This window comes from Mytilus trossulus, chromosome 7 (genome assembly GCF_036588685.1).
Source record: "Mytilus trossulus isolate FHL-02 chromosome 7, PNRI_Mtr1.1.1.hap1, whole genome shotgun sequence".
Taxonomy (NCBI): Eukaryota; Metazoa; Mollusca; class Bivalvia; order Mytilida; family Mytilidae; genus Mytilus; species Mytilus trossulus.
This window is the reverse complement of record NC_086379.1, coordinates 70,552,345-70,579,719: the sequence shown is the minus strand read 5'-3', so window position 1 is coordinate 70,579,719 and position 27,375 is coordinate 70,552,345. Positions and strand designations below refer to the sequence as shown.

The 27,375-nt window shown below is 31.6% G+C and overlaps 1 pseudogene; it reads right to left on the bottom strand.

Moving 5' to 3' along the window:
* Positions 1-15,254: 15,254 nt before the first annotated feature.
* LOC134726638 (uncharacterized) lies at positions 15,255-16,616 on the bottom strand (annotated as a pseudogene).
* Positions 16,617-27,375: the final 10,759 nt, after the last annotated feature.

The window sequence follows — 27,375 nt, the reverse complement described above, 5'->3', positions numbered from 1 at the left end:
TTAAGAGTTAAAGATTTGGTTGAAGTATAAATTGAAATAAATTATGGTGTGACCCATTATTGGTTGGGAGAACATTTATAGTATATCTAACTCCAATATTTGTTATTTGGCTTTGTACATGACCAAATGTTATGAAATGTAGGATAATTGGGACAATGTCAGTAAGAAAACCCTTCGACATTAAAAAAACAGGAGATATGTATTTATAGTTTCTTTTGATGATTATAAATCTGACAAAGACAAAGAATAGTAACAGTTTAAAATTGATGAACATGTAGCTTTTTTTAGTAATTTGACATTAATATTTTATGTAATACATTTTTACCTCGGATATTTACAGACAAACTTTTATTACATCACACGTTAACACCCTTTTTTCACTTGTACGAAATTGAACCAATATTTATTTGAATTGAACATAGAAAAGATCAGATTGAGATAGATCTTATGTAATCTAGTGGATTATTATTATTTTACTTAATGAACGGCTTTTATTTATTTTGAATTTATTGAACCATAAAACGAATTTTTGACTCTTCACATTGAATAATCCGCGAAAATAAGGCTCAAAGAACTTTTTATATTATTTATCTTGACAATAACAATGTACACACATGTTGGCGTATGAATCCACAAGGTCAGAGTGGGCGTGTCGCCATCAAAATTGACAACGTTGAAAATAAAACTATTAATTTTAACCAATCAGAAGACAGCAAATACACAAAATCTATTTATACTGCAATATAAAAAGAGCCTGTCTGACCTGATTACTTTATATTATTATTAGTATAACATGTGTATCTCACACAGACAATTAGGTGTACACATGCAATATCATAGGCAATATATTTTGACCATTTGAATTTCATATGCAGTTATTAATGATGATTTAATAATGTTAATGTTATGTTTTAAACTTAACTATTATATTTTACAGTTACTTTGAGAATATGGACAGAACATGTCATCATAACTTTGTACCTTATGCTAAAGATGTTCTACGAGCCAGGGTACGCACAACAGAAATCTTAGAAACATGTTTTAAGATTAACAACTTTGTTATACGGTAAGTCAAATTCATAAAAACTTTTCTGTAAAGATTAAGAATTGTTTCACATTTCATTTTGTCCGGATCTGTTATGGCTTACTAAACAGTATGAGTTTTGCTTATTGTTAAAGACTGTACGGTGACCTGTATTTGTTAACCACTGTGTCCTTTTGTCTCTAATTGACACTTGTCTTTTTAACAACCATACCACATCTCAATCCTTATTCTATATTGGAATATGCTTTTTAGCTCATTTGGTGATATGGATACCTCATTTAGTCTCCTTGATTTCTAATGAATGATTTTATTTAATCCTTATTCGCCTCTCAATTTTTTGAATGTGAACATTCATGATGCAAAAAAATATTTGAAATGTTTCACATTCTGTCATTATGGGGAAGTACTATATGCCTTCATTCCAAGGCTAGACGTTGTGTCCTTTGAGTAGACCAAAGTATTTAATCATGTTAAAGCAAATTTTATTTACTCAATAAACCGAGCATGTGACATTTTTGTGTGCAGATTTAAATGCTCTGTAATTAAGACATGTCAGTCTGTAACGACCGTGTGGTGACACCAATAAATTACGTAAAGAAACATTAGAAGTTGTGTTTTGTACTACAATATTTCCTGGTTAAAATTACTTTCTTATAGTGCACGTAATGTAAACATTCTTTAATCTTGTTACGTCAGCGAGGAAAGCTTTTATGGATTGTTAATAAACTTTATATTATGTAGCATGTACTTATTGTTTAGAGTAGTCTTATATAGAAAATATACATGGGATAAAAGTACATACTTCAATAAGTAGCAAGTTTTGTATGTATGAAAAAAACCTTGTATACATCCATAAAAAAACAAGATACTTCACCAATAGTTGACCCAGCTTGGTCAAAATCTGTACAGTATTATACAGGATATTGTAAAAACAATAGACAAAACAATAGTACATACAAAACAGAGAGAGAAAAATTAAACCCAGGTAACAATGACATTAGTAAAATGAAATTTCATAAATATGTAAATGCGTTTAACCTGCAATTCTTAAGAATGCAAGAATGGAAATAAATACCGCAGCGCATATTTATGTTACATGTAGTTAAACATATAGAATTTGACAATATAGGGGTTTCTAGCTTTCCTCATGAAGGTTAAGCTAGAAAATAACTGAGTTAAGTACAGACATACCTAATTTATGTAATATAAAAAATAAAAACGTGAATGTGGTATATAATGAGAAAACTATCCACAATCGATGGTCCAAATGATATGGATGTCAATAACGAAAGTTTACAGTACAGCTTTTTAACAATGAGTAACTCCAAAACTTTATAATCAGATCTAATTTTATTATACATGTAGGTACTAGTATATCAAATATAGAACTTTACAATGTATGTAAGTGTTATTTTAATGTTGTTACGATATGTTTCAGAATGTTTGATGTAGGAGGTCAGAGATCAGAGAGGAGGAAGTGGATCCATTGTTTTAAGGGATGTAAAAGCCGTGTTATTTGTGGCAGCATTAAGTTGTTATGATATGTACTTGTTTGAAGACCCAGACGTGGTTAGTTTATTATTGTTTTGTTTTTACTTTAGAGGTTTGAGATAAACTCATTAGGATGTTGTGTCCCCAAAGAAATACGCAACACTTTATAAAAATATTTTTTGGATCGAGCACGTGCTAATTTTTGTTAAAGGAATTTTGTTGTTTTCTGTTATAGATAAATTCACTACATCATAACTGTTTTCTCGGACCTATATTTGTTTAAAGTCTGTCTTGTTATATACGCCTTTGTTTGTCGGGCTGTTCAATATAGTTTTTATAAGAATTCTTCGACTGTTTTATAAATTGTTTATATATATTCCGTTACTGTAACTCTTAATTCAATGTTATGACTTTCGGCCTCATTTTATTTTCTCATAACCCTTTAAATAATCATGATTTTACGAAATGGTAAGAAAACACTAACTGAAATCCCTCAAGGATATTCACGTGCTATAAAAACCATGTCCCAAATATAAATTCAACCGCCGTCCCCATCTAAATTTAGCAGTTTTTATAATTGTGTTAAAGGTGGCAATTCTGCTGCAGCCAGATTATTAAAAAAAATGCACGTGGATATCCACAAATATTTCCGTGCAATGCCAGAAAATGACAAACCTGTTTTAGATTATTTTCAACAGTGAACGGGAGAGGTTTTTCGCTTTCTTTTTCCTGTGACATAATATGAAAACCCCAAAGCCTCATATATCTGGTTACATGAACTAAGCCCAAGTGTGGTATACAATATGTAGGACAAACAGGACGTGAGTTTTTTTAAACGAACACAGGAACATCTATACCGCTTCCGAAAACATAAGAAATTCAAAAGTATAATTTATCAACATTTAGGTAAACACAACCACAATATCAAATTTATTAGAGTTCAACCGCTCGAAACGGTCCAGAAACAACAAGGGCAGTCACATAAACAATTTGAAGATTCCCGTAAAATTATCGAACTGTCTTGGATTAAACGACTTCAAACAACTTATCTCCTGGGTCTAAATGACAATATACTTGGAGAAGAGAACATATCTACTACTTCCTCTATTGATATCATGAATATTATTGATAAAAACAACGAAACAATAGGTCTCATGGGAAACGTATCAATCGAAATCAACGAGTTAAACATCGTATAAATTATACACTTGATAATCTCCTTTAAAACCCTATATTATGACATAAAAGGATGAATCTTAAATAACGGATGGATTTCAGAAACCTTTAATATTGAGCGCGGAATTCGACAAGGGTGTCCTTTAAGCGCTTTATTGTTTGTTTTATCAGTTGAATTACTTGCTTGCAGAATAAGAGACTCTTATGATATAAAAGGAATACAAATCAAAATTGATAAAAAAACTCATAGTCTAAAAATTTCACAATTAGCAGATGACACAACTCTTTTTTTTAAATCTAAAATTGAAATAAAGCATGCACTTAATATTATTGAAACCTTTGGATCGCTCTCAGGACTCAAACTCAATAGAAACAAAACAGAAGGTATATGGCTAGGTAAACTTAAACATTGCAAAGACAAATTTGAAAATATTAATTGGAAACATAACGTAAAAAGTCTTGGTATTTATTTTGGCTCTGACAAGAAAGAATGTCAAAAACTGAATATAGAAAAACAGTTGGAAAAATCAGAAAAAATAATTATTGATTGGAAAAAAAGGAAAATAAGCATGATTGGTAGAATCACTATCATCAAAACACTTGTCATACCTAATATAACATATATTGCATCACTACTTAATCTGTGCAAAGAAACTATATCTAAGTTTAAGAAGATTATATATAATTTTTTATGGGAGGGTGGTAGTGAGAAAGTTAAACGCTCAGTGCTAAGTAAAAACTATTTAGAAGGGGGGTTAAAAATGACAGATATAGATTCTTACATTGAAGCAATGAAAATAAATTGGGTAAAAAGGTTAACAGATGAAACTTGGGCAAACTGGAAAATTATTCCAACCTATTATTTCAGTGAGTTTGGGGGTAAAAACCTCATATTTAATATGAATCTGGGTTCTCATAAATCATTAGAAAACATAAAAAATCTGCCTACTTTTTACTTCGAAATCTTAAAATGCTGGATTAAAAATGGTGGCGGGAAGACAAAAAAAAAACTGAGAACTATTTAGATATCAGGAAACAAGTTATATGGGGAAATCAATATATTAAGAATCAAGGCAAAAGTTTGTTTTTTAAACATTGAATAGAAGAAGATATAATTTTTAAAAACGATATGATCGACGATAAAGGAGAAATTTCAAAAAAAATCTTAGACACGTTTTTTTAAAAGAATACAAAATTGGATAGCAGAAACATGTATTTTACGTAAAGCTTTACCCAAATCTTGGAAGGAGAAATTAAAGAGTAAAACATCTATAAATACTAAAATTCATTTTCAACATGATATAAAGATGAATAGCCATGGATTGTATTACAAACTGGACAAAATTTCATTCAAAGAAATATATAATATTTTAATTATATCTAATAAAGAGCTCCTAGTAGGATTCTATGTATGGAAAAATCATTTTACTTTTGATAACGTTACTTATTTTATAAAGAAGAACCTTATTTTTACGTTCCATTTTTTAAAAGATAATAGAATAAAAATGTTTAGATGGAAATTACTGCGTAATATTACAGCAATTAATCTTAATTTGCACCGTTGGAAAATATCTGATAATCCAAATTGTGTGATTTGTTCCAAATGTGATAACTATAATCATTTTTTCTTTGAATGTAAATGGGTAAAAAATTATTGGTCAACAATTTATGACATATTTATGTATTTTAATATAGACCAACATGTCTTCTGTCTTAAAAATCTTGTGCTTGGATATAAAATTGAAGATATTGAATATAATCCACTTAATCATGTCATAACAATGATTTGTTTTTTGATTTATAAATGTTTTTATTTATCAGAAAAGATAACTAAATTTGTGAACATGTTGTCAGTTCTAAAAAATGAAATTGAAACACAAATGTTATATCATCCAGATAGTCTATTTTTGAGAAAATTTCAGAGGAAAATATTGAAACCTTGATTATATTATTTTTTTATGAGAATTAGACCTGATATAAATTCTTCAGTCAGTATTTAAATAACAAAGAATCAATCAATCAATAATTTACAAATCAATCAAGATCAGGGGTCAATAGCTCCTTCTTTGGTCTCTTCACCATATTTCATTATTACTTACCAGAAATATTTGATTATTATAAGTTTAAAAGTTTACACATTTGATAAGTGACTTAATGACTGCAATAAATTACTCACCACTTCATGAAATTATTTGTCAAGACATGAGGGCCATGGCCATGAGGTCAACCATGCTTGATCATTCTACTTTCGTTTAAACTAGTTTTATATAATCAAAACAAATGACGGACAAAAAATCCGTCTTTTTGGGTTTCTTTTTTATAATTTCTTTCTTATATGAAAAACTTTTATAAATGCAAGATTTTGGGTCAACTTGAGAATATTAAATCTAATAACACAGGTTAACTAAGATTTTATAGTAAAATGTGCTCATCATTTGACTTGAAAGCTTACTTAAGATTTGATATTAAAAAATATGATAGGTCACTGCTTACAAAAATTAGAATAAGTGCACATTCACTTGCAATTGAAACTGGGAGGTATAGCAAACCAAAAATTTTAGCAAGTGAAAGATACTGCAAACTTTGTAAAGATAAAGTGGAAGATGAAATTCATTTTCTTTTACATTGTCCTCTATATAAAGACCTTCGAGAGAAGTTTGATATTTTCAAAAACCTTAATAATAATGATGATGATATTAAATCAACGATCTATTTACTTAATCCAGTAAATCTAGTTAACACCAGACAAATATGTAGTTATTTAAGTCAAGCTTTTGAAGCTCGTAATAATAATCTAATGTCAGTTGGTCTACCATAAGTATAATACTATGTAATACTGTGATATTATATATATAATTGGTACTTCAAATGTTTTCTTTATGTTGTATTTGCATAAATTGTCATGTTTAATGTGTTTATATCTTGGAATACGCATTGTATCATATGTGCTTTGTCCAATAAAATATTTGAATTTGAATATATGATTGGTTATATATAGGATCACTGAATAATATGTATGTATTGAGTGCTCGTATGAATACTTTGTAAAATGCAACTAACACACGATAAAAATTTATAAGATATATTTTGCTAATCAAATCCCCTGGTTTCATTAGCAATTCATAACACAGGGATGATTCTTAGCGTCATTGTTGTAGCGCTAAGGGACATTGTTCACAACCAGGAATGAAATAAAATATTTAAAGTTGAAAAAAAAAAGAAAAAGATAATCTCCTTTCTATATTTAAAAATAATGGTAGGCATCAATTATTATGTAAACTGGGTCAAATACCCATTAGTAAATTACACGATATTTTAAAAGAGTGTGACACCATCTCATTCTTCAGCCCACTGTATGAATATTCTCGTATAATTACAGCTTTTTGCAACCATAGGCTGTTCCCACGTATCGACAAACCTGAAGATCATAAACGTCATTTTTTGGAAATTAAATATATTAGCAGAGGTATTGATTTTATAAACTTATCTAGTATATTTATGACTCTACTATTCAAAACTTTATACCTCCCTATTTTGATAATATAGAACCACCTATAATTTCATACACATACAAAAAAACCCAGCAGAAGTTTAATTTTTAAATATACGTCGGTTACATCCGACGTGAATATATAGATAGTAATACTCCCTTAACTTGAAACTGTGAATCTCCGAAGTTTAGATATGTTCCCTATGGCCATTTTATTACAGGGACCTCAATATCGTCCAGGAGAGAGAGGTTAAAAACTTTTTGAAAAAAGGACCAAAATATCGTCCTCCATCTAAAATAGACTAGAAAGAGTGTCGTCAAGTCACCAAATATGCTCTTTCCTCATTTTGTAAAAAATGGTGTAAACGGGAAAAATCTGATAAAAAATCTCTTGATTCTTATTTAAATAAATGTATGAATGTGGTAGATAAGAGAATATCACATTTTGAAAATAATTTAGAAGTAAATAATAGAGTACATAATACACCTATTTCCAGAATAAGAAATAAACTTCAAATACTTTCAAAGCGGTTTGTGTTTGTACCGGCCGACAAAGCAGCCAACAATGTGGTTGTGGTATGACGTAAATACTACACGGACGTTCTTAAGAATGAAATTTTAAATTCATCTACATTTAAGTCCATCCGCTTCACAGAGAGTCATATAGTTAACAAGCATATCATAACCACATCAAAGCTTTAGGCTTCTTCTGAACATTTGAAGGTCCCTACTATGTATTGGCTACCTAAACTACACAAAAAAACATTTAAATATCGTTTCATCTCGGCCTCTAGTAAGTGTTCTACAGCTAATCTGTCAGTGCTCTTAACTAGTTCATTAACTACTATTAAAGAGCTTATCATAAATTATTGTAATAAAATATATGAACATAGTGGTATAAACCATTTTTCGAGTGTAAAAAATTCTTTGGATGTTTTAGATAAACTGCGGGCTTTTGATGGTCCTTTTGATTCTGTTAATAGTTTTGATTTTTCTACTCTTTACACTACACTTCCACACTATCTTATTAAACAAAAGTTTTCCCATTTAATTAAGTGGTCGTTTGGTAAAGCTGAATGTAGATATATTTGCTGCAACTCATTTAAAGCCTTCTTCTCTAATGAGAAAGGTAAATATGCTAGATATACTTACTGGAGGTGTGATGAGATGATTGAGGCTGTTAATTTTCTCCTTGATAATATTTACGTACGTTTCGGCAACTACGTTTATCGACAGGTTGTAGGTATCCCTGTGGGCACTAAATGTGCCCCTTTAATAGCAGACTTGTTTTTGTACTGTTACGAATCACAGTTTATGACTAAACTCAGTAAAGACCCGTCAAAATTGCATTTAATTGATAAATTCAACAACACTTACCGTTAGCTTGATGATATTTTTTCGTTAAATAATCAAAAATTTTCTCAATATACTGCTGAAATTTACTCCAAGGAACTTACTTTAAATAAATCAAATGTATTCGGTAATAACTGTCCTTTACTGCATTTAGATATTTCGGTTTTAAACGGGAAACTACTAACTAAAATTTACGACATAAGAGACGATTTTTCGTTCCCTATTGTTAATTTTCCATTTTTAGATGGTGATGTTCCTTTGGCACCATCTTACGGTGTTTATATTTCACAACTTGTTCGTTATGCCCGTGTCTGTTGTCACGTTTTTGATTTTTAACTAGGTATAACTGGTAAATTATTAAACCAGGGATATCGTTACCATAAATTACTTAAAACTTTTACTAAATTTTTCCACAGATATAAAGATTTGGTTTTGAAGTTTGATTGTACCTGTAGAAAACTTATTTCAAACGGGATAGCCCATCCTCATTTTTACGGAAATGTTGTTAACCGTGCCCGGAAATTTAGAAATGATCCATGTAAACTTGTTCCTCCTTTAAATAAACTTATTCTTAAAGGTTACCTATTCAACACTGTGATAAGATCATTGAATATTGTTTTTATTGGTATAAATATTGACTTTGTTATAAGTAGATTAAAAGCTAACTAAATATACCTAGTACAAATGTATGTTATATACAATTACATTTTCAAGGATCTACAATCTGTCGATACCAGTAACTTGGTATTGCACAAGGTAATGTTTTTTTCTCTGACTGTTTATGACGTCTGTACACTAAATCCATTGTATGTTGGATGTGGACGGATTGATTGCTTAGTTTTAGATGCATGATTTTTTATTAGTTGTTAATGGCTTTGAACTAGCTGTCAGATTACTGCGAGTACTCTCAGATCTGCTCATTGTGTCTTTTTGTGTCGGGATGTATAAATACCCGGCCACGTCCACTTTTATTTTTTGTCTATTTGATGAGGTAAGCCTTTTTCAACTGATTTTTATAGTTCGTTCTTATGTTGTACTGTTATACCACTGTCCCAGGTTAGGGGGAGGATTGGGATCCCGCTAACATGTTTAACCCCGCCACATTATTTATGTATGTGTCTGTCCCAAGTCAGGAGCCTGTAATTCAGTGGTTGTCGATTGTTTATGTGTTACATATTTGTTTTTCGTTCATTTTTTTACATAAATAAGGCCGCTAGTTTTCTCGCTTGAATTGTTTTACATTGTCTTATCGGGGCCTTTTATAGCTAACTATATGCGGTTTGGGCTTCACTCATTGTTGAAGGCCGTACGGTAACCTATAATTGTTAATGTTTGTGTCATTTTGGTCTTTTTTTATATCATCATAGAAACCAGGATTTAAATTTATTATTTTTGCTAGACATGTGTTTCAACTACAAAAGACTCATCATTGACGCTTGAATAAAAAAAGGTTTAAAAGGCCAAAGAAAGTAGGAAGTTGAAGAGCATTGAGGACAAAAAATTCCTACAAGTTTAGATTTACATAAAGACTGATTATAAGGTATGTGTGTACTGGACTTATAAAATGGTATCAAATACGATGACCAAAAATAGAAATTTGAATAAAGAAGACTGTAATTTTTTAATCATTCAATCAAGCATCAGAAACAAAGAGAAGTTGGAACATAGATTGATGTTTGAATGCTGTAATAATAAAACAAAAGCATACAAAAAAGACAATGCCTAACTGTACAGAATGAACGAAATTATATTATCTTGTAAATGATTCAATAAAATCTGTTCTTTAAATTGAAAAGAAAATGCTTAGATAGTTTAGTTCTGCTAAAAAGATTGACAGATTGTTCAAAGGGAGATAACCCAATCTGATAAAATAAAAAGACAACATTTTTTAAGGTTGCTACATAATTTATTATTTCATTTTTTAGAATCAACTTGAAGAAAGTTTGAATTTGTTCAGAGGTATCTGTAACAATAGGTTCTTCAGGGAGACTTGTATGGGGAGTTTATAATATGTTGTTTGATTTTAAAAATGGTCTTAAGATATTTGTAACTTATATTAATACTATTTACATATCTACTTTGCTATTTTTTTCCTAATTAAATATATGATTTGCCAGTATTTTTCAAAACTTTATACAGTCATGTTTTAATGGCATTTTCAATATCTTTGAGGAGCTGCTACAGGTTCAAGTTGAGTTAAACTTTAGAAGATTCTGATTGTGGTATCTTTTCAAAATCTAAAATAGCGTTTGGTTTGTTAATTTTCTATGAACTGCCATTAAACTTATGTTTGATACTTATATTCCCAGTTTAAAATATTCAATACTTAATTGGCACAAATCCTAGATTTAAGGAAACTTCTTTTAAGAAATAGAAATAGAAGATGTCAGACTTTGAATGAATTCCATTCTGAAAAATTAGCTTATGTTTGATACTTCTGTTAAACTTTATGGAAATTTGGGGGTAAGTTATGATCTGGTTAATTTTGTGTCTAACAAAATAATCACCTAATTTGTTTTTAAATAAAGTAAGGTATATTGTTGTTTACCATTTCTGTTGATAAGAACTTCAACGCACCTAGAAAAGTTGATCTTTAAACATATATTGATATATATTTTGATTTGAAAACCTTGGAAACACTGCAAACATTATTAAGAATTTCAATTAGTTTTACAATGAACTTATTTCTTTATGTAAGGAAGATAAGCACATTTATAACAGTTTTCAGGGGAAATAAGCACACTTATTTCAGCTGTCAGAGGAAAGTAGGTTTTTCTAGGAAAGACTATTATTTTGGATTGTCTTTAGTTTATACACCATTATTAAACATCTAGGTCCAAGGTAAATGGTCTTTCTTTTGTTGAAAAATATTTTTTTATTTATTTATTTATTACAGATCTTATTTATGAACAAAGTGAATCTTTTTAAAGATAAAAAACGTCATTCTGAGAGACATCTGAGGAACTTCTTTCCTGATTATCGAGGTTGGTATAAACATTTTCATACCCCTGCTGTAATGGAGGGGGCATTAAGTTTTACCCTTGTCCTTCTGTACGTCCCAATGTTGGTTTCAGTTCTCTTACTTTAGTTTACCCCAAACAAATGTAATGAAACTTATATACAATGCTTATTACCACAAAACACACAGACCAAGTTTGAATGTTGGTGGACTCACTTTAACTGTTCTTGAGTTATGCTCCTTTACAAATGAAAAAATGCAGAAGCATAGTCTGAAAATGTAAAATTGTTGTAAAATTCTTAATAAACATAATATACATGATATAAGGTCAGCTGAACCACAGAAATATTCTGTATAAAGCAACTGAAGATGTGTTATTTGGTCTACCTTAACATATAAGTGACAAAATTAGGTGTTTCCACACTTCATACAGAGATTGAATATATGGCAAAATCATTGAAACCAGGGTACACAATTGTACATTTTCAGACTATGCTTCTGATAAATTCTCATTTGTTAAGATTTTTTAACACCAAACCAATTTTTTAACCTTTTCTTTTACATGAATTTAAATTAGTTTAAAGCAAATTATTTTCTGATCAGCACTGCATTGTTATTGTTGTGTAAGCGTAATTCTTTGTGCAGGCATACATGAAAATTATATCTGTTTATCCAAACACACAGAATGTTTTTTGTGTATCAAGAAACACTTAATGCTCTATGTGTACCCAAAGATGATTTTAGCAAAGGGTTGTATTTGTATAAGCCAATGTATGGTCTCCAATTAAGTAATCAATTTAAGGTTGTAAAAGAACATTTGTTCAACATATCAATTCATAAAATCAAAATAATTTTTATTTATAAATATACTTGTATTTCTTCATGATCAGTTTGACTTAACTAAAATGGTTTGAACTAATATGTAGACCAAGGACATTCCCTTCTAGACCATCTAAATTGTAGGATTTATTTCTTATTTCTAATTTTTGAAGATAAACATTGTGTCAACTGACTAATATTACACATATCCATACTTTATTCTTTGTGCCAACTGACTAATATTATACATATCCATACTTTATTCTATGTTGGTGCTTTTTTGTTATGAAATGTACATTATAAATGATAAATATATATAAATTGCTATGCAATAGCAGGTGTAAATAAAAAAAACTAAAGTACTACAATGTTCATTTATGTACCCTGACTTGTTTTTTATTGATAATTCGTTTTATGACTTAACTGTCATCCAATCTTCAATCTTCCCTAGACAATATTATAGGGACTTGGTTAGGTTATGATTGTTTCAGAATTTTATATTATTATAACCTGAACATTATGACCATCTTTGCAAGTATTACTAGTAATACAAGAAAGGTGGTAATTCAAGTTTTGTTTTCTAGAATCGGGTCAGTTTAGAATAAAGTTTGACCCTGTCATGTGAAGATGATTTTCATTGATATTTTTACCAGTTCACAAGTTCAAATACTTGTAAGAGTATTGTAAGAATTTTTACATTATTTAATTTGGAAAAGATGAGAATATCAAAAACCTCACATCACTGTCCTACAAAAGCTGGGTCATGCATATACATGTTTAGTTAAGGAAATGCATTAAATGCTTTTTTGTTCTCCCATATTTCTTTCTTTGGCCATGGCATAGTCTTTTTATTGAACTCTTTGGTTATATTTCCTCTCTTCAATGTATTCTTCTTATATCAGACCAACCTACACTTGAGATAGGAAATTACAATTTATACATGGTCACACACAAAGTATGCTGGACACATGTAGCAAAATATAACTTTAGCTGATAGAATTAAAATAAAGAATACATGGTATTCGGTGTCCAAATGTATTTAGCCCCCAACATCAAATGAGGTTAATGTTCATGTCTGTTCTTTTTATCCATTCGTTTGATGTGTTTTGTCATGTGATTATGGACTTTCCAATTGGATTTTTCTCGGATTTTGGTATTTTTGTGATTTTACTTTTTGCTCCATGGGTCATCATTTTTAACAAATATGTCATTTTTTTTCTTTACATTCACAAAATGTAGAAACTTTTAAGGACATACACTGCTTGTTATAATACAAGATGTTGATGTTGATGTCAGACACTTCTTTCTGTAAAAGAATATACCATAAACCGGAACACTGAACATGCAAATATTCTTATCTTCATATGAGTCGGAGTTCCTCCAGACAATTGTAAAAACACAATATCTAGGAATGTGGATAATTTAATTGTGCATTCAGGTATATTGACGACGTTCTTTCCGTTATCAAAATATAGTTTTGTGATTGGGTCCCATTGATATGTCCTGTGTAAACCTATGACCAAAGAAACCAATAATACAGGTTTCTCCGCCATATTATAGATAGAAATTTACCTCGAATTTGACGTTAGAGGTCATCCCATTACCAAAATCTATGACAAACGAACCATATCAACTTTTAAGATATTAATGTCCCTCACTTTAGCAGCAATATAACAACTTCACATGCAAATAAATTATACTTTTATCAACTCGTATGGTATTTTATAGCTGATACTCAGCCATTGTAAAATTGTCCCATTAATCAATCATGTGTCTGGGTTGCTCGCACAATGGTGTAATATACAACTGCCATACAAGTGTGAGACTTCGCAAGCTATAAAACCCTGTTTAATTCACCAATTACTTCGTACAACTAATGGACCAAGTCAGAAATGTGACAATTGTTTTTCACTCGTTCCGTTGGCTCTTTGTTTTAGGTAAAGATTGCATGAAAAGCAATCAAATCTTATGGGACTGACTTGATATCTAAATCTTCCAAGACTTACCACTATCTTTTTGATACACACAATATAGATGATCATAGATTATCCTCCACTCCCCAAAGTTCGTCCACCTAACGAATATCGCGATGCATTTTCAGCTACGTTTCCCGTATATTCCCGATAATTTGCAGTAATAAAGATTCAATAAAATTATAATCTTTGACATGAAAAAAAATCAACAGAAGACCGTAGTATAACGGAAATGCAAAAGTGAACACTTACTTGAAATCAATGCCTGTTCTACTTTCGCCCCTCAAGTTCGTCCACCGGATGATGTACAACCTTGTTACGTCACACAGGTTAGGCCAAACACATTGCATTTTCGCATTTTTTGTTCAAAATTAATTCAAAAGGGTAAGTATTGAAAAAAATCAACAAAAATAAATAATTAACAATAAAATTTTCAACAAGTAACAATAACAAGAAAATTTGGCAAAATTGTCTATTCCATGTCCTTGCAATGCATGCAGTGAAACTTGGTATTTCTCCTCACAGCCCTCAATTATGTACAATATCTCAGATGTGTCCAGTGCTTGCACCTATAATTGTCACACTGTACCCATTTGGTAAGTTCAACACCAACCCCAAGTCTAATTTGATTGGGGGTAAACTGTTTACACACACAGCATAATTCGACTTCTGGAATGTCTTCATCGTCTGTATCGCTGAAGTCCATGGAATCATCAATGTATATGTGACTAGGTCCTGGTTTTGGAGACTTGTGACTACGTCCTGGTTTATCAGATATGTTGCTAGGTCCAAGTTTAGTGTGGCTAGGTCCTGATGTAAGTGATGAAGCAGAAGTGGACGTATTCTTTTTATTTTGTTTTCCAGTTTTCTTACAACTCTGGTTGCTTGGTTTATTTTTTCCTTGGTTTTAAACGTGCTGTTTAACCTTTTCTGCTACCTCACTTTCAGTTATTGGCTACCAGAGACAATCTTTCCAAGTGTTTTTCTTTCTTTCTTGTCATTTTCGGACTTAATTTTTTTTAGTTTGTTTATTCGTTCCGCAAAGAAGTGTGGTACAGCAGTATCATGGTCTTGTATATCTTCAACAACATCAGTCACAGTCACAGCACTTTCAACAGCTTCTGTTACTTTTCTATTCATATCAACTCCGACTAATTCGACTTCTTGCATTTGGATCTCATCTGTTTTTGGTTCATCTGTAGTCTCTGTAGTTTCTTTACATTCCTCATTTCTTGTAAATACCTCCGATGGTTTCAGTTGATCTTGGTTGATGACAGTCTTATCCAAGGGGTATATTCCAGTCTTTCTAAATGCTGACTGAAGGTTTTCTCGGCACAGTGCTTTCTGGTATGCTTTGCAGGCTAGTTCACATTGGTTATTACTGAGGAGTTTTTACGTATGGTTTTGTGACATTCATTATCGTAAATACGCTACAACGGCCCATAACATCCAACATCCAAAGGTTGTAAAATATGTGAGGTATGAGCTGGTAAGACGTGAATGATGATGTGATGTTCCTGTGCCCATTCAATTATGTCAACTGCTACATGTGATTTATGTCCGTCGAGGAGAAGAAGTACTTTGTCATTTAAGAAAATGATCTGTTAAATATTGTCTGAATATGTTGGTATTGGACCATCCTGAGGCTGATACACCACCAACAGCACCAGGTGTTGAACCTTTCATCAATTCATTATTTATTCTTTTCCCTTCAAATACAAAATATGGAGGAACAGCAAATTCTGAGGCACTGCCACATCCAAGTATGGTGGTAGTACTAGACCTTCCAGATGTTACTGATGATGTGTTACATTCAATTCCAGATACAACATTAGGTGGTTTGTGATTCAGTGTTATACCCTTCTCATCAACATTAAATATGAGATATGGTTTATCTTGAAGATTGTATTTTAGGACGACTTCCTTTAAGCTTGCAAAGTATTTTTCTACATTAGCAACAGAACCACATTTTGCACGAAGAATCTCCAAACTTCTAGGTTTCACCACTCTAAGTTCTGGCTATCTTTTTATGAAACCCTCAAACCATCTCAAGGTAAATTCTTCACTCCTTGGTTTTATTTTGGTTGTGTGGGCAAAATCAGTAGCTAGATCTGTAACTTATTGTCTAGTGTACCCATATCCATATGAAGCCATGGACTTGACATGTTCCACAATGCGTGCCTCCTCTTCAAGCGAAAAGAAAGGTGCCCTTCCAGTGGTGACACAATCTGGACTTATTTTGCCAGTGATTCTATCACGTAGAGTTTGCCTTGGAACATTAAATTAAAGAGCTGCTTTTCTTTGTGACATTTCATTATTCTTTACTGATATATATGCATTTGTCAAAGCCGTGGGACTGTACAATCTGTACTTTTTATCATGTCTGAAGAAGGTAGGTTTAGCCTGAAATGTAATGAGATGTCTTTTGTTTATTGCTGTATCTTTTGTTTTAACATTGTGTATGTGTGTATATCTATTTCTTTGTATGTAAAGTGTAAATTCTCAGCTAGATTTTGAGCCCTCTATTGTAAATATTGGTCTGGAATTAACAAAGCCTTACCTTTTTTAGCAGCCATGATGCTGTGGGAAAAATAACATTCGGCAGTAGAAGCCATTTTATAGCGATAATTCATCATTTTTCCCGATTTTTTCATAATCTGTGCAAACAATTCATTAAAATTTCCATATTTGTAAGGTCAATTTTTACGTATGCTTGGCCTGACATACTTTTATAGGTCATCAGTCTTGATCACTGGAATGTAAACAAACCGGCAACTCAGTTTAGAAGGGATTTCCCCTGTGTTTTACTATTAAAAAATCCATTTAAAGATAGATAGAAAAGGGAATTAGTAAAAATGGCGGTTTTGACAAAGATTTTTTTATTTTTAATGATTATTTACCTGTTTCAATCTCATGTTTTGGTTTCACTTTTCCACGTTGTTCTTTACTATACATAGAACGCTGATCAGCTTGTAAGTGGCGTCACGGGTCTTCCGCATGCGCGATAAATGAAAACAATGATGGTGGACGAACTTGCGGGTGGGACGAACTTGGAGGGTTGAAGGATATATAGTGCATTGATCAGAACATTCTATAATCTTGTCTATGAACATTTACAGAAAATAATCAATGTAATATATGCTCAGATATTCACGGCCCAAATGATGTTACATTTGTCAAGAAAATAACACAACTTTTTCAAGTTGCAGGAATCTAATAACTGTAAAAACATAAATGATGTCATTGTTAAAGCCATCTTTAAAAATTGGAGTTATCTTCCTTTGTCTAGAATTACTGTTTAATCTACTACAGCCAATGCAATATTTAATTTCACTTCCCTCTGATAAATTAATGCAATCTTACAAGCACTTTGATTAAATATATCTTGGAGTTCAATCAACATATTTTTGTTATAAAACCAGCACTGTTGTCTTCGATCATGTAATAGTCTAGGTTCAGAAATCTACGTAAAGCTTCCCATTATTCCTTTCACGGATTTGGCTATACTTTTTGGACCTTTTTGATTATAGCTCTTCATCTTTTATATAAGCTTTGGATTTCAAATATTTTGTCCACGAGCATCACTGAAGAGACATGTATTGTCGAAATGCGCATCTGGTGCAAGAAAATTGGTACCGTTAATTTTATTATAAAAGATGTATCTTTAAAAAGTTACAAAAGAACGATTTTTCTGAATGTTAATAAATTGAGAAATTCATCTCTTGTATATAAATGTTCTGTGTTTACCATTTATAGAATCAAATGACGTAATTGATAAAAAAATTATACCGATCCCTAAACATTGATATTTTATATCTATAGTTAAAAAAAAGAAGGACTGATTATACCAAGGGTATATTTCGAACTCAAAAACGTCATGGCCAAAACCAAACAACCTCAACACGACTAAAAGACAAACACATAACTTTGAGCAACACAAAACCTATCAATAAACCGGGAAATGTTCCTAAAGGGCATACAATTCCTATTGACAGGTGGAACCCAACATGTTGCTCAATCAAAACTTTATGGAATTTTGGTCATCAATGCTCTTCAACTTCGTACTTTATTTGGCCTGTTTATTTTTTTTGAATTCGAGCGTTACTGATAAGTCTTTTATAGACGAAACGCGCGTCTGACGTAAATACAAAATTTAATCCTGGTATCTATGATGAGTTAATTTATTATTATTATCTTATTATTATTATTGAGATTAAATAACAACATAATTCAAAACAAATGTGTACCAAAAAGTCTTCATATTTCCCAGACGTATAGTCAAGTATGTCGTTTGGCTCAAAACGTATTAGAATAATACAATTACATAGTCGTGAACTGTCAAAATGAACTTCTAGTGCAATAAGTATTGGTACCGTTAATGTTATTAGAAAAAATGATTTAAATTCCTCGTCTAATTTGAATTTCGTTTCTAAGCTTACATTGTTACTGTTATTGCGCAATAAACAACACACAACCGTGCAGGTGGTTTTGGAATAATATTTATTAACCCAAATCGAAATATGCTTTATGTGATTATTTTACGAAGTTGTTATTTTTTTATCAATTTTTTGGGTTGATTTCCAGTTTCATTAGATATTTTCCAACAAAAACAGATTTTTTAAAACATATTTTATGAATGCAAAATATCAAATCTATGTTTGCAATGTGTTATTCTTCACAAAAGGAACGGGATTATTTATTTGCACGCCAGTAGTCATTGTGATATTCTCCCGAACAGGGATTACCTCATGCGTGCACGAGTTTCAAAAACTTATTCTTTGCTATATACAGATGGGTGCGGTCCTAACCTTGACAAAAGTTAACTCAGAGTTAACTTGTTGACTGCTTTCTAAGTTAACTTGAGAATTTTTAAGCAGTCAAGCAAGTTAACTTCGTCGTTGGTGGACCAGACCTACGGTCTGCTTTTTTAGGACTGCTGCAGACCTATCGACAAGTCTGCTCCAGACCAGACCTGTGGACAAGTCTGCTTTTGACCAGTCCTGAAGACAGGTCTGCCCAGACCAGACCTGTGGACAAGTCTGCTTTTGACCAGTCCTGAGGACAGGTCTGCCTCAGACCAGACCTGTGGACAGGTCTGCTCCTGACCAGACCTGAGGACAGGTCTGCTTTTGACCAGACCTGTGGACAAGTCTGCTATTGACCAGACCTGAGGACAGGTCTGCTTATGACAGATTATCGTTATAAGAGTTTTCATATCAGACTTGAGCTTTCAATAAAATATGTAAACAATTAAACATTCGCATTGTTTTTCCACAGATATCATTTATTATTTACTCGCTAGACTCTACTAGATATTATACAAATGCTCTCTTTTATTTGATATACATGTATTCTTATATAAATAAAAAATGGCTATACGATCACACACAGGTTTTTTTTTATTAGAAGGCGGATAGAAAGGTTATCCAACGCATCGGAACACTATTCTTATATCACGGGATATCGGCAACATTGTCTACGTTACTTCGTTCCCCGTTGTTTACCTGTCCCTTCCTAAATTTTACATTATGCATAAATTTATACTTGCATGGATATTTCATTGATATTCAACTTGTTTGTATTGGATTTACTATTCTATTTCCCGCAGAATATTGTAACAGGAATTGTACAGTGTCCGTAAGCATACGGTGTGGTAAAACTATCAACAATCTCGTCAAATTCGTCAGATTTATCGAGAGATTTGTCATTGCCGATATTTATATGGGACGTCCTAAAATTATACTCAATGCGCACTTTAATGAAATAGTTGCCACTTCTTCTTCTTCCGAATACGGGAGTAGACTCCTAGGTAGGAGTGTAAAACTTCCCGGAACTTGTGTGCTATGTACATATGGACTTAATTTAAAAACAATATGACAAAGAAAAATCGTTATCAATAACATATATACATTATGTACAGTGGCTTTAAAGTTTAATAAGTTGCTGTGGATCCTTCAAGTGTTAGAGTGGATATGCCACTTTTGAAGGATTCCAGGGTGTCAGACATACCTATTGCTTCAGGTAGTGAGTTCCAGTCCGAAATAGTGCGAGGATAAAATGAAAATTTATAGAAATCTTTATTTGTGGATATTTGCCTAAATTTATGTTTCCCCCTAGTGCGTCTATCAGAAATTGTTAAGTTGTCCTTAGGAACTTCCACTAACCCCCAATTTATTTTATACAGCATAGTTAATCTAGCCTTCTTCCTTCTAGATGCTAAATTTTCCCATTCCAATGATTTTATTAAATTTGAAACTGCTCCAGGTGATCTGTCTTTATAATCATTAAAGACAAACCTGGCTGCCTTACGCTGTACCTGCTCAACCTGAGTGATGTGTTGTTTTTTGTGCGGATCCCAGACAGGGGAAGAGTATTCGACGACCGGACGGACAAGTGATGTGTACGTAAGGTTTTTAACCTTACGTGTGCAGTTTTTTAAGTTCCTACGAAGAAAACCTAAGGTCTTATTTGCCTTACAAGTAATATTGTCAATATGCGTTCCCCAATCAAGATCATGGCTTATAGTTACGCCTAAATATTTGCTGTCTTTTACTGCTTCTAAAATATGATTATGTAATATATAATCAAAAGTTGAAGGTTTACTTTTTTTAGAAATATGAATTACATAACACTTCTCAGGATTAAAATTCATTTGCCAATCCTCTTCCCATTTTACTAAACTAGACAAATCTTTTTGAAGTAATTGTGCATCAGAACTATTATTTACATTTCTATATAATAAACAGTCATCTGCAAAAAGTCTGGCATTGCAAGTTACATGTTCGGGTAGGTCATTTATAAAGAGTAAAAATAATGTTGGGCCTAAAACTGTTCCCTGAGGGACACCAGAATCAACTGCTAATTTTGAAGATTTTACACCGTTTAATAGTACTTGCTGTTGCCTGTCAGCTAAAAAGTCATTTATCCAATTTAAATTTTGATTTCTAATACCATAAAATTCTAATTTCTGGGCTAATCTTTTATGGGGGACTTTATCGAAAGCTTTGGAAAAATCTAAAAGTATGACATCTATTTGGTTACCATATCCCAATGATTTAGCAAGATCTTGTATGCTGATGATAAGTTGGGTCTCACAAGACCTTTTGCTTCTAAACCCATGCTGACTATCATTTAATATGTTATTAATTTTAAGGTGTTTCCTTATGTTGCTTGTTAAGATATGTTCTAAAATTTTGCAACATATTGCAGTTAATGAAACTGGTCTATAATTAATAGCGTTATGCTTGTCACCTTTTTTAAATATAGGTACAACATTAGCCTGCTTCCAATCATTTGGGATTTTACCAGTATCAATAGATTTTTGGAAAAAGAATGTCAAAAATGGAGACAATTCTTCTGCAAAATTATGTAAAAAATATGCTGGCAGATTATCAGGGCCAGTGGCTTTATGTGGATTTAAGTTTTTAAGTAATTTTAATAAGCCATTATTACTAATAAATATGTCTGGCATAGTGGGGTGGGGACTTGTACCTTTATTTGGCATAGAGGATGTATCTTCGGTTGTAAAAGCCTTTTTAAATTGTTCGTTTAGGATGTTAGCTTGTGTATTCGGCTCACTATACAATAAGCCATCCTTTCCTCTTAATGGTGACACTCCAGATGTTTCTGTTTTTTTGCTTTTAATAAATTGCCAGAAAGATTTAGGTTTTTCTTCTAACTGGGGGCTAATTATTTCTTGCATATATGTGCTCTGGGCTCTTCTTATTTCTCTTTGAGCAGTAGCTTTTAACTTTTTATATTTATCTTTATGTTCTTGTTTACCAGTTTTTTTAGCTTTGTTGTAAGCTTTACGTTGCTTTTTACATAAATGGTCAATATCCCTATTTGCCCAAGGGTTGGTGTATTTAGATTTAGTGATTTTGCTTGGTACATTATCATCTATAATTTTATTACTACCTTCTTTGAATTTATTCCATAATTGGTCAATATTTAAATTTTCATTAGTCTGAGATATAAGTTCAGATATAAAATGAGATGTTAGGTCTTTTATCTTTTTAATGTCTACCTTTTTCCATAAATAAATTTTATGTTGTGATTGTTTAGATCTTTGGGGCTTGCAGATTGCATCCACTAAAACAATATCATGGTCAGATATACCTGGTATAGATTTTATTTTTGTTATTAATGCAGGTTGGTTTGTGCAGAAAAGGTCAAGTATATTATCTTTCCTAGTTGGAAAATCAACCATTTGTTCAATGCCTAGGTTGTTAAGCATATCTATAAATGCTTCATTCAGCTCCTTAGGATACATTGAGCCAGATATATTTTGCTCAGGCCATTTTATGTCTGGAAGGTTAAAGTCACCACCAAGCCAGAAGGTGGAATTTTTAAATTTTAACTTAAGTTCATTAATTTCAATGATCATTTGTTTGAGATAGTCTATATCATTTTTATTTGGTGGTCTATATGCAGAAATAATAACTAAGGATTTAGTATCAGTTATATTAATTTGGGCAGCAATAAGTTCTACATTTTTGCTTTTATATACTTCTTGGCAAATAATACCTTTTTTAATGGCGATTAATACACCTCCACCTTCTTTTCCGACCCTGTCGTTTCGGAATACATCTTCAAATAGTGTGTTTGGAAAAATTTCAGAAGATAATACATCTTTGTTTAACCAAGTTTCATTACCAATAATAATATCTGGTATAGATGATGTTAATAAATTTTCAATTTGAGGAACTTTATTTTTACAACTTCTAAAATTAATCTGAAGAACTCTTAATGAGTTTTGTCTATTAATATTCTTATTTCTTAATTGCTTCGTCACGGGTGGTTTAGGTGATGATGTAGCACTTGACGTTTAACTATAAACAAAATCAATCAACCGACATAATAGATTCCAAGAAGAGAACCTCGTATACTTTTTTTTTTATTAAATCATTGTAAATAGTACAAATGAATTCAGACATGTCAGTGTTGGTACTTTGATGATGTGGCATAATAGTTTTGTTTTACACGTACACCGTCATGACCTCCTATATATATGATGTGACTGTTATTATGAATAAAGAGATGAAATTCTGACATTCTCAATTTATTCAGAATATTTTTTGCATTAATAGTTTTCTAATATTATTGATTACGTGTACATTTACGGTATTACTAAAATGTGAACAGGAGCGCCAGGAAAAGACATAAAGGCGCTCGGTACAATGGTATGCGGTTATATAGATTTGCAAATAAAAGTGCACATATGATCAGTTTAAGTCAAATAGTTTTGTTTTCCAAGTCAGCATGAGGTATTAAAACTACTGAAATTTTGTTACGTATCAATATTTTGAATAAAAGGAGGACACACTGGTATCCTAAATTTATGCGAACAAAAAGGAGTAGGGGCTTTAATGGCCTAAAATGGCACCAGATTTACAAGATAATAAAAATTCTAACAGAGCAGATTTTTCTCCATAAATTATTAGAATATGAGTAAATGATTTAAAAAAATGTTTTTATTTAACTAAAAAAGGTTCAATGACGTCACAATGGTAGGTGCAAATGACGTCATAATTGGGAAAATAAGCAAAAATACCGAAAATTTGATGGTTTTTCTAAATTTTGACCACCGCACCATGCTTGCACCAATAAGAAATTTTAACATTTTGACAAGTTCATACATATCAAACTTCGGATAAATGATCTTTTTGGTGCAAGGTTGGTGCGATAGTTTAATTTATATTTTACATAGCCAAGCGGAGCAATAAAAAGCTGAAATTTGCCGTCCAAATTGGACCTTTTCATCTGACAAAGTTTAGTTTATACATTATTATGCCTATAGAAACTTATTTTTTCGGTTTATGAATGTAAATTGTATTCCTAATTATATTTCTGTAAGTTTATCTAGTTAAATTTCTTTAAAAAATCCGACAGCAATGAACTTCATGTGTAAGGGAGTCAATAACAACTTTGAAGTCATTTTTTTAATTATGAAATTTTAGATAGACCTTCAATATAACAAAATCTGCACATTTCTGATCTTTTTGCTAATTATAAATTCAAAATTTGTTGTTTGAATGGGTCAATCTTCTCTCTCTGGTATTAGGGTCAGATTCATGATTTATGTAACGAAAAGGGGGGGGGGGGGGTATTTTACTTAAATTTCAATAATTGGCGAGAAACACGAGATTTATTTTGAAAATGAAACTACCTATATTCCAATTGGATGTGTCTTTGTGGGTAATGTGCATAGAGAACAAGTTCTATTAAATTTGATGGTAAAAAAAAACGGAAACGGCATAAGATAGACTATCCATATATCCGTATAAACATGTATATATATATATAATTATATAAGTACGCCTGAGCCTGTGACAACTCTACAACATATTTATCCCAACATCAACCCAACAATGTAAGATCTGTAAATTTGCAAATGTATATATATATGGATAATTGACCTTTCCATGCATAGAAACAAGAGTCTGAAGTCTGTAAGCATACTACATGTCTGTTACCTTTTTAAAGGTTATGTTTTGAATAGTTTTATAATCATGCGTAAAAATGAAGTGAAAATTTTAAAATGTGACCCGGCTTTCTTGTTGAGCCCCATTTGTGGGCATTATGTTTTCTGGTCTATGCGTCTGTTCGTCCGTGCGTATGTCAGTCTGTTCGTCCGATTGTCCTTGTGTCTCGCTTCCGGTTTAAGTTTTGGGTCAAGGTAGTTGAATCTGACATCAGACTCAGACCTTTTTTGAAGTAAATTTTACTGTGTGTATTGTGTGTTTGATTTTTTTCTACTTTGCCTAGAGGTAAAGGGAGAGGGGTTTGAGATCGCAAAAATAACATGTTTAAATCTGCCGATTTTTTGGGCCTGTCCTAACCTAGGATTTCCTGGCCATTGTTAGTCTTGCGATTTGGGCATCCATGTACTAAAGACACATTCTTGTTTTCAATAATTTTCACGAATATATATAATGAATATTGTCATGATGATCAAAGACCAAGTCATACGACACTAAGATTAGTGAAGGCGAAAAGTAAACTAGTCACATTGACAAAAACTACAATAAAACAAATAATATATATATATATATATAATGAATATAGAAAAAATCTAAGAATACAGATTTATTTGATATAGTAGCATGTTCCAGTTTTGTAATTCTATAGAATGATACGGTTATAAGTCTGGATGACTGAAATAGATAATAAAAATAAGATGAATTTCGAAAAGTCAACCCTAATGACCATTTACATAAGTCTAGAGGGCGTGGGGTGGGGAGGGGGTGTACTTCAATACTTTATTGATAGGGGGTGCCGCTGGTTTGTCACCTTACCCAGTTTTACATTAAAAAAATATATACCTTTTCATGAATTGCGTAGGAAAAACAGTTATATCATATATATCTGATAGTTTTCTTAATTTTTCACTTATTCAAGCTAAAAAAAGGTGTAAATAGAAGTGCCCCTCTTCAACCCCAATCCCTTCCAGAAACATAACTACTGTCATGGAAATACATTGACTTTTGCAAACACCCTTTAATGCATGTGTCTGTATCTATTTATTTAAGATTATCAATATTAAGATTTCTTAGCGCTAAATGTGTCTTGTCTTTATATTATTCTTCTTGTCGCTGATAAGTGAGACCCCACCCAGCATCAGATGCACAATCTGTATATATCAGCAATACCCGGTGTTCTGTTTTGTTTGTTGGTGTTTCAATATTGCTTTCCCCCCTTAATATTTACCTTGGAGTTTGTTTCTTTTTACAATTTACGTCTTAAATTGCCTTTCTGTTTCAATATATTTAAAATTAAATCTTGTAAATAGAAAACAAATCGTGATTGCCATGGGCACAGATGTGTTGCTAGGGAGAAACAACAGTGAATTTGGCAAAAATTGTGCAACTAATTATGTAATATTTAAATAGTGTACAAGTGTAAAATTCACTACATGCTACACAGGTTCAATTTCAAATATAGATATATTAAAGCTGTATAATAATCATATTTGATGAGTTTAACTCCGCCATTTTAGTGGTTGCTAGGCAACAGAATAAACGAGCTAGACTCAAAATTTGATTATTTTCAGAAGTTCTATGGTATAGACTTACAACATGACAAATTATATGAAATTTGGGGGTGGGGCCAAAAATGGCCCTTATAGCCCCTAGTCCTTTGTTGTTATTAAATTGCAATATTGCTGTCCATTGTCATGATTATATTATACATTGATTCCTGACATAAAAAATATGGCTGATTAATACTATGCGGGTATGTCATGGTGTATATAGATTAACAAATTAAAGTGCACATATGGTCAGTTTTGGTAATGCGGTCAAATAATTTTGTTGTACAAGTCAGCTGGAGGTATCAAAACTACTGAAATTTTGTTACGTATTAATATTTTGAATAAAATTAGGACATGCTGGTATCCTAAATTTATGCAAACAAAAATTTGTTGTTATTCTATTGCAATATTGCTGTCCATTGTCATGATTGTATTATACATTGAATCCTGACATTAAAAATAAGGCTGATTTACTATGCTGGTATATAGATTTACAATTTAAAGTTCACATATGGTCAGTTTTGGTAATGTGGTCAAATAATTTTGTTGTACAAGTCAGCTGGAGGTATCAAAACTACTGAAATTTTGTTACGTATCAATATTTTGAATAAAATGAGGACATGCTGGTATCCTAAATTTATGCGAACCAAAATTTGTTGTTATTCTATTGCAATATTGCTGTCCATTGTCATGATTGTATTATACATTAAATCCTTACATAAAAAAAAAGACTGATTTACTGTCCCGGTATAAAGATTTTCAAATTAAAATGCATGTATGGTCTGAGTTTTGGTGGATGCGGTCAAATAATTTTGTTGTACAAGTCAACTGGAGGCATCAAAACTACTGAAATTTTGTTACGTATCAGTATTTTAAGTAAAAAGAGGACATGCTGGCACCCTTAATTAAGGCGAACAAAAATTTGTTGTTATTATATTGCAATATTGCTGTCCATTGTCATGATTGTATTATACATTGAATCCTGACATTAAAAATAAGGCTGATTTACTATGCTGGTATATAGATTTACAATTTAAA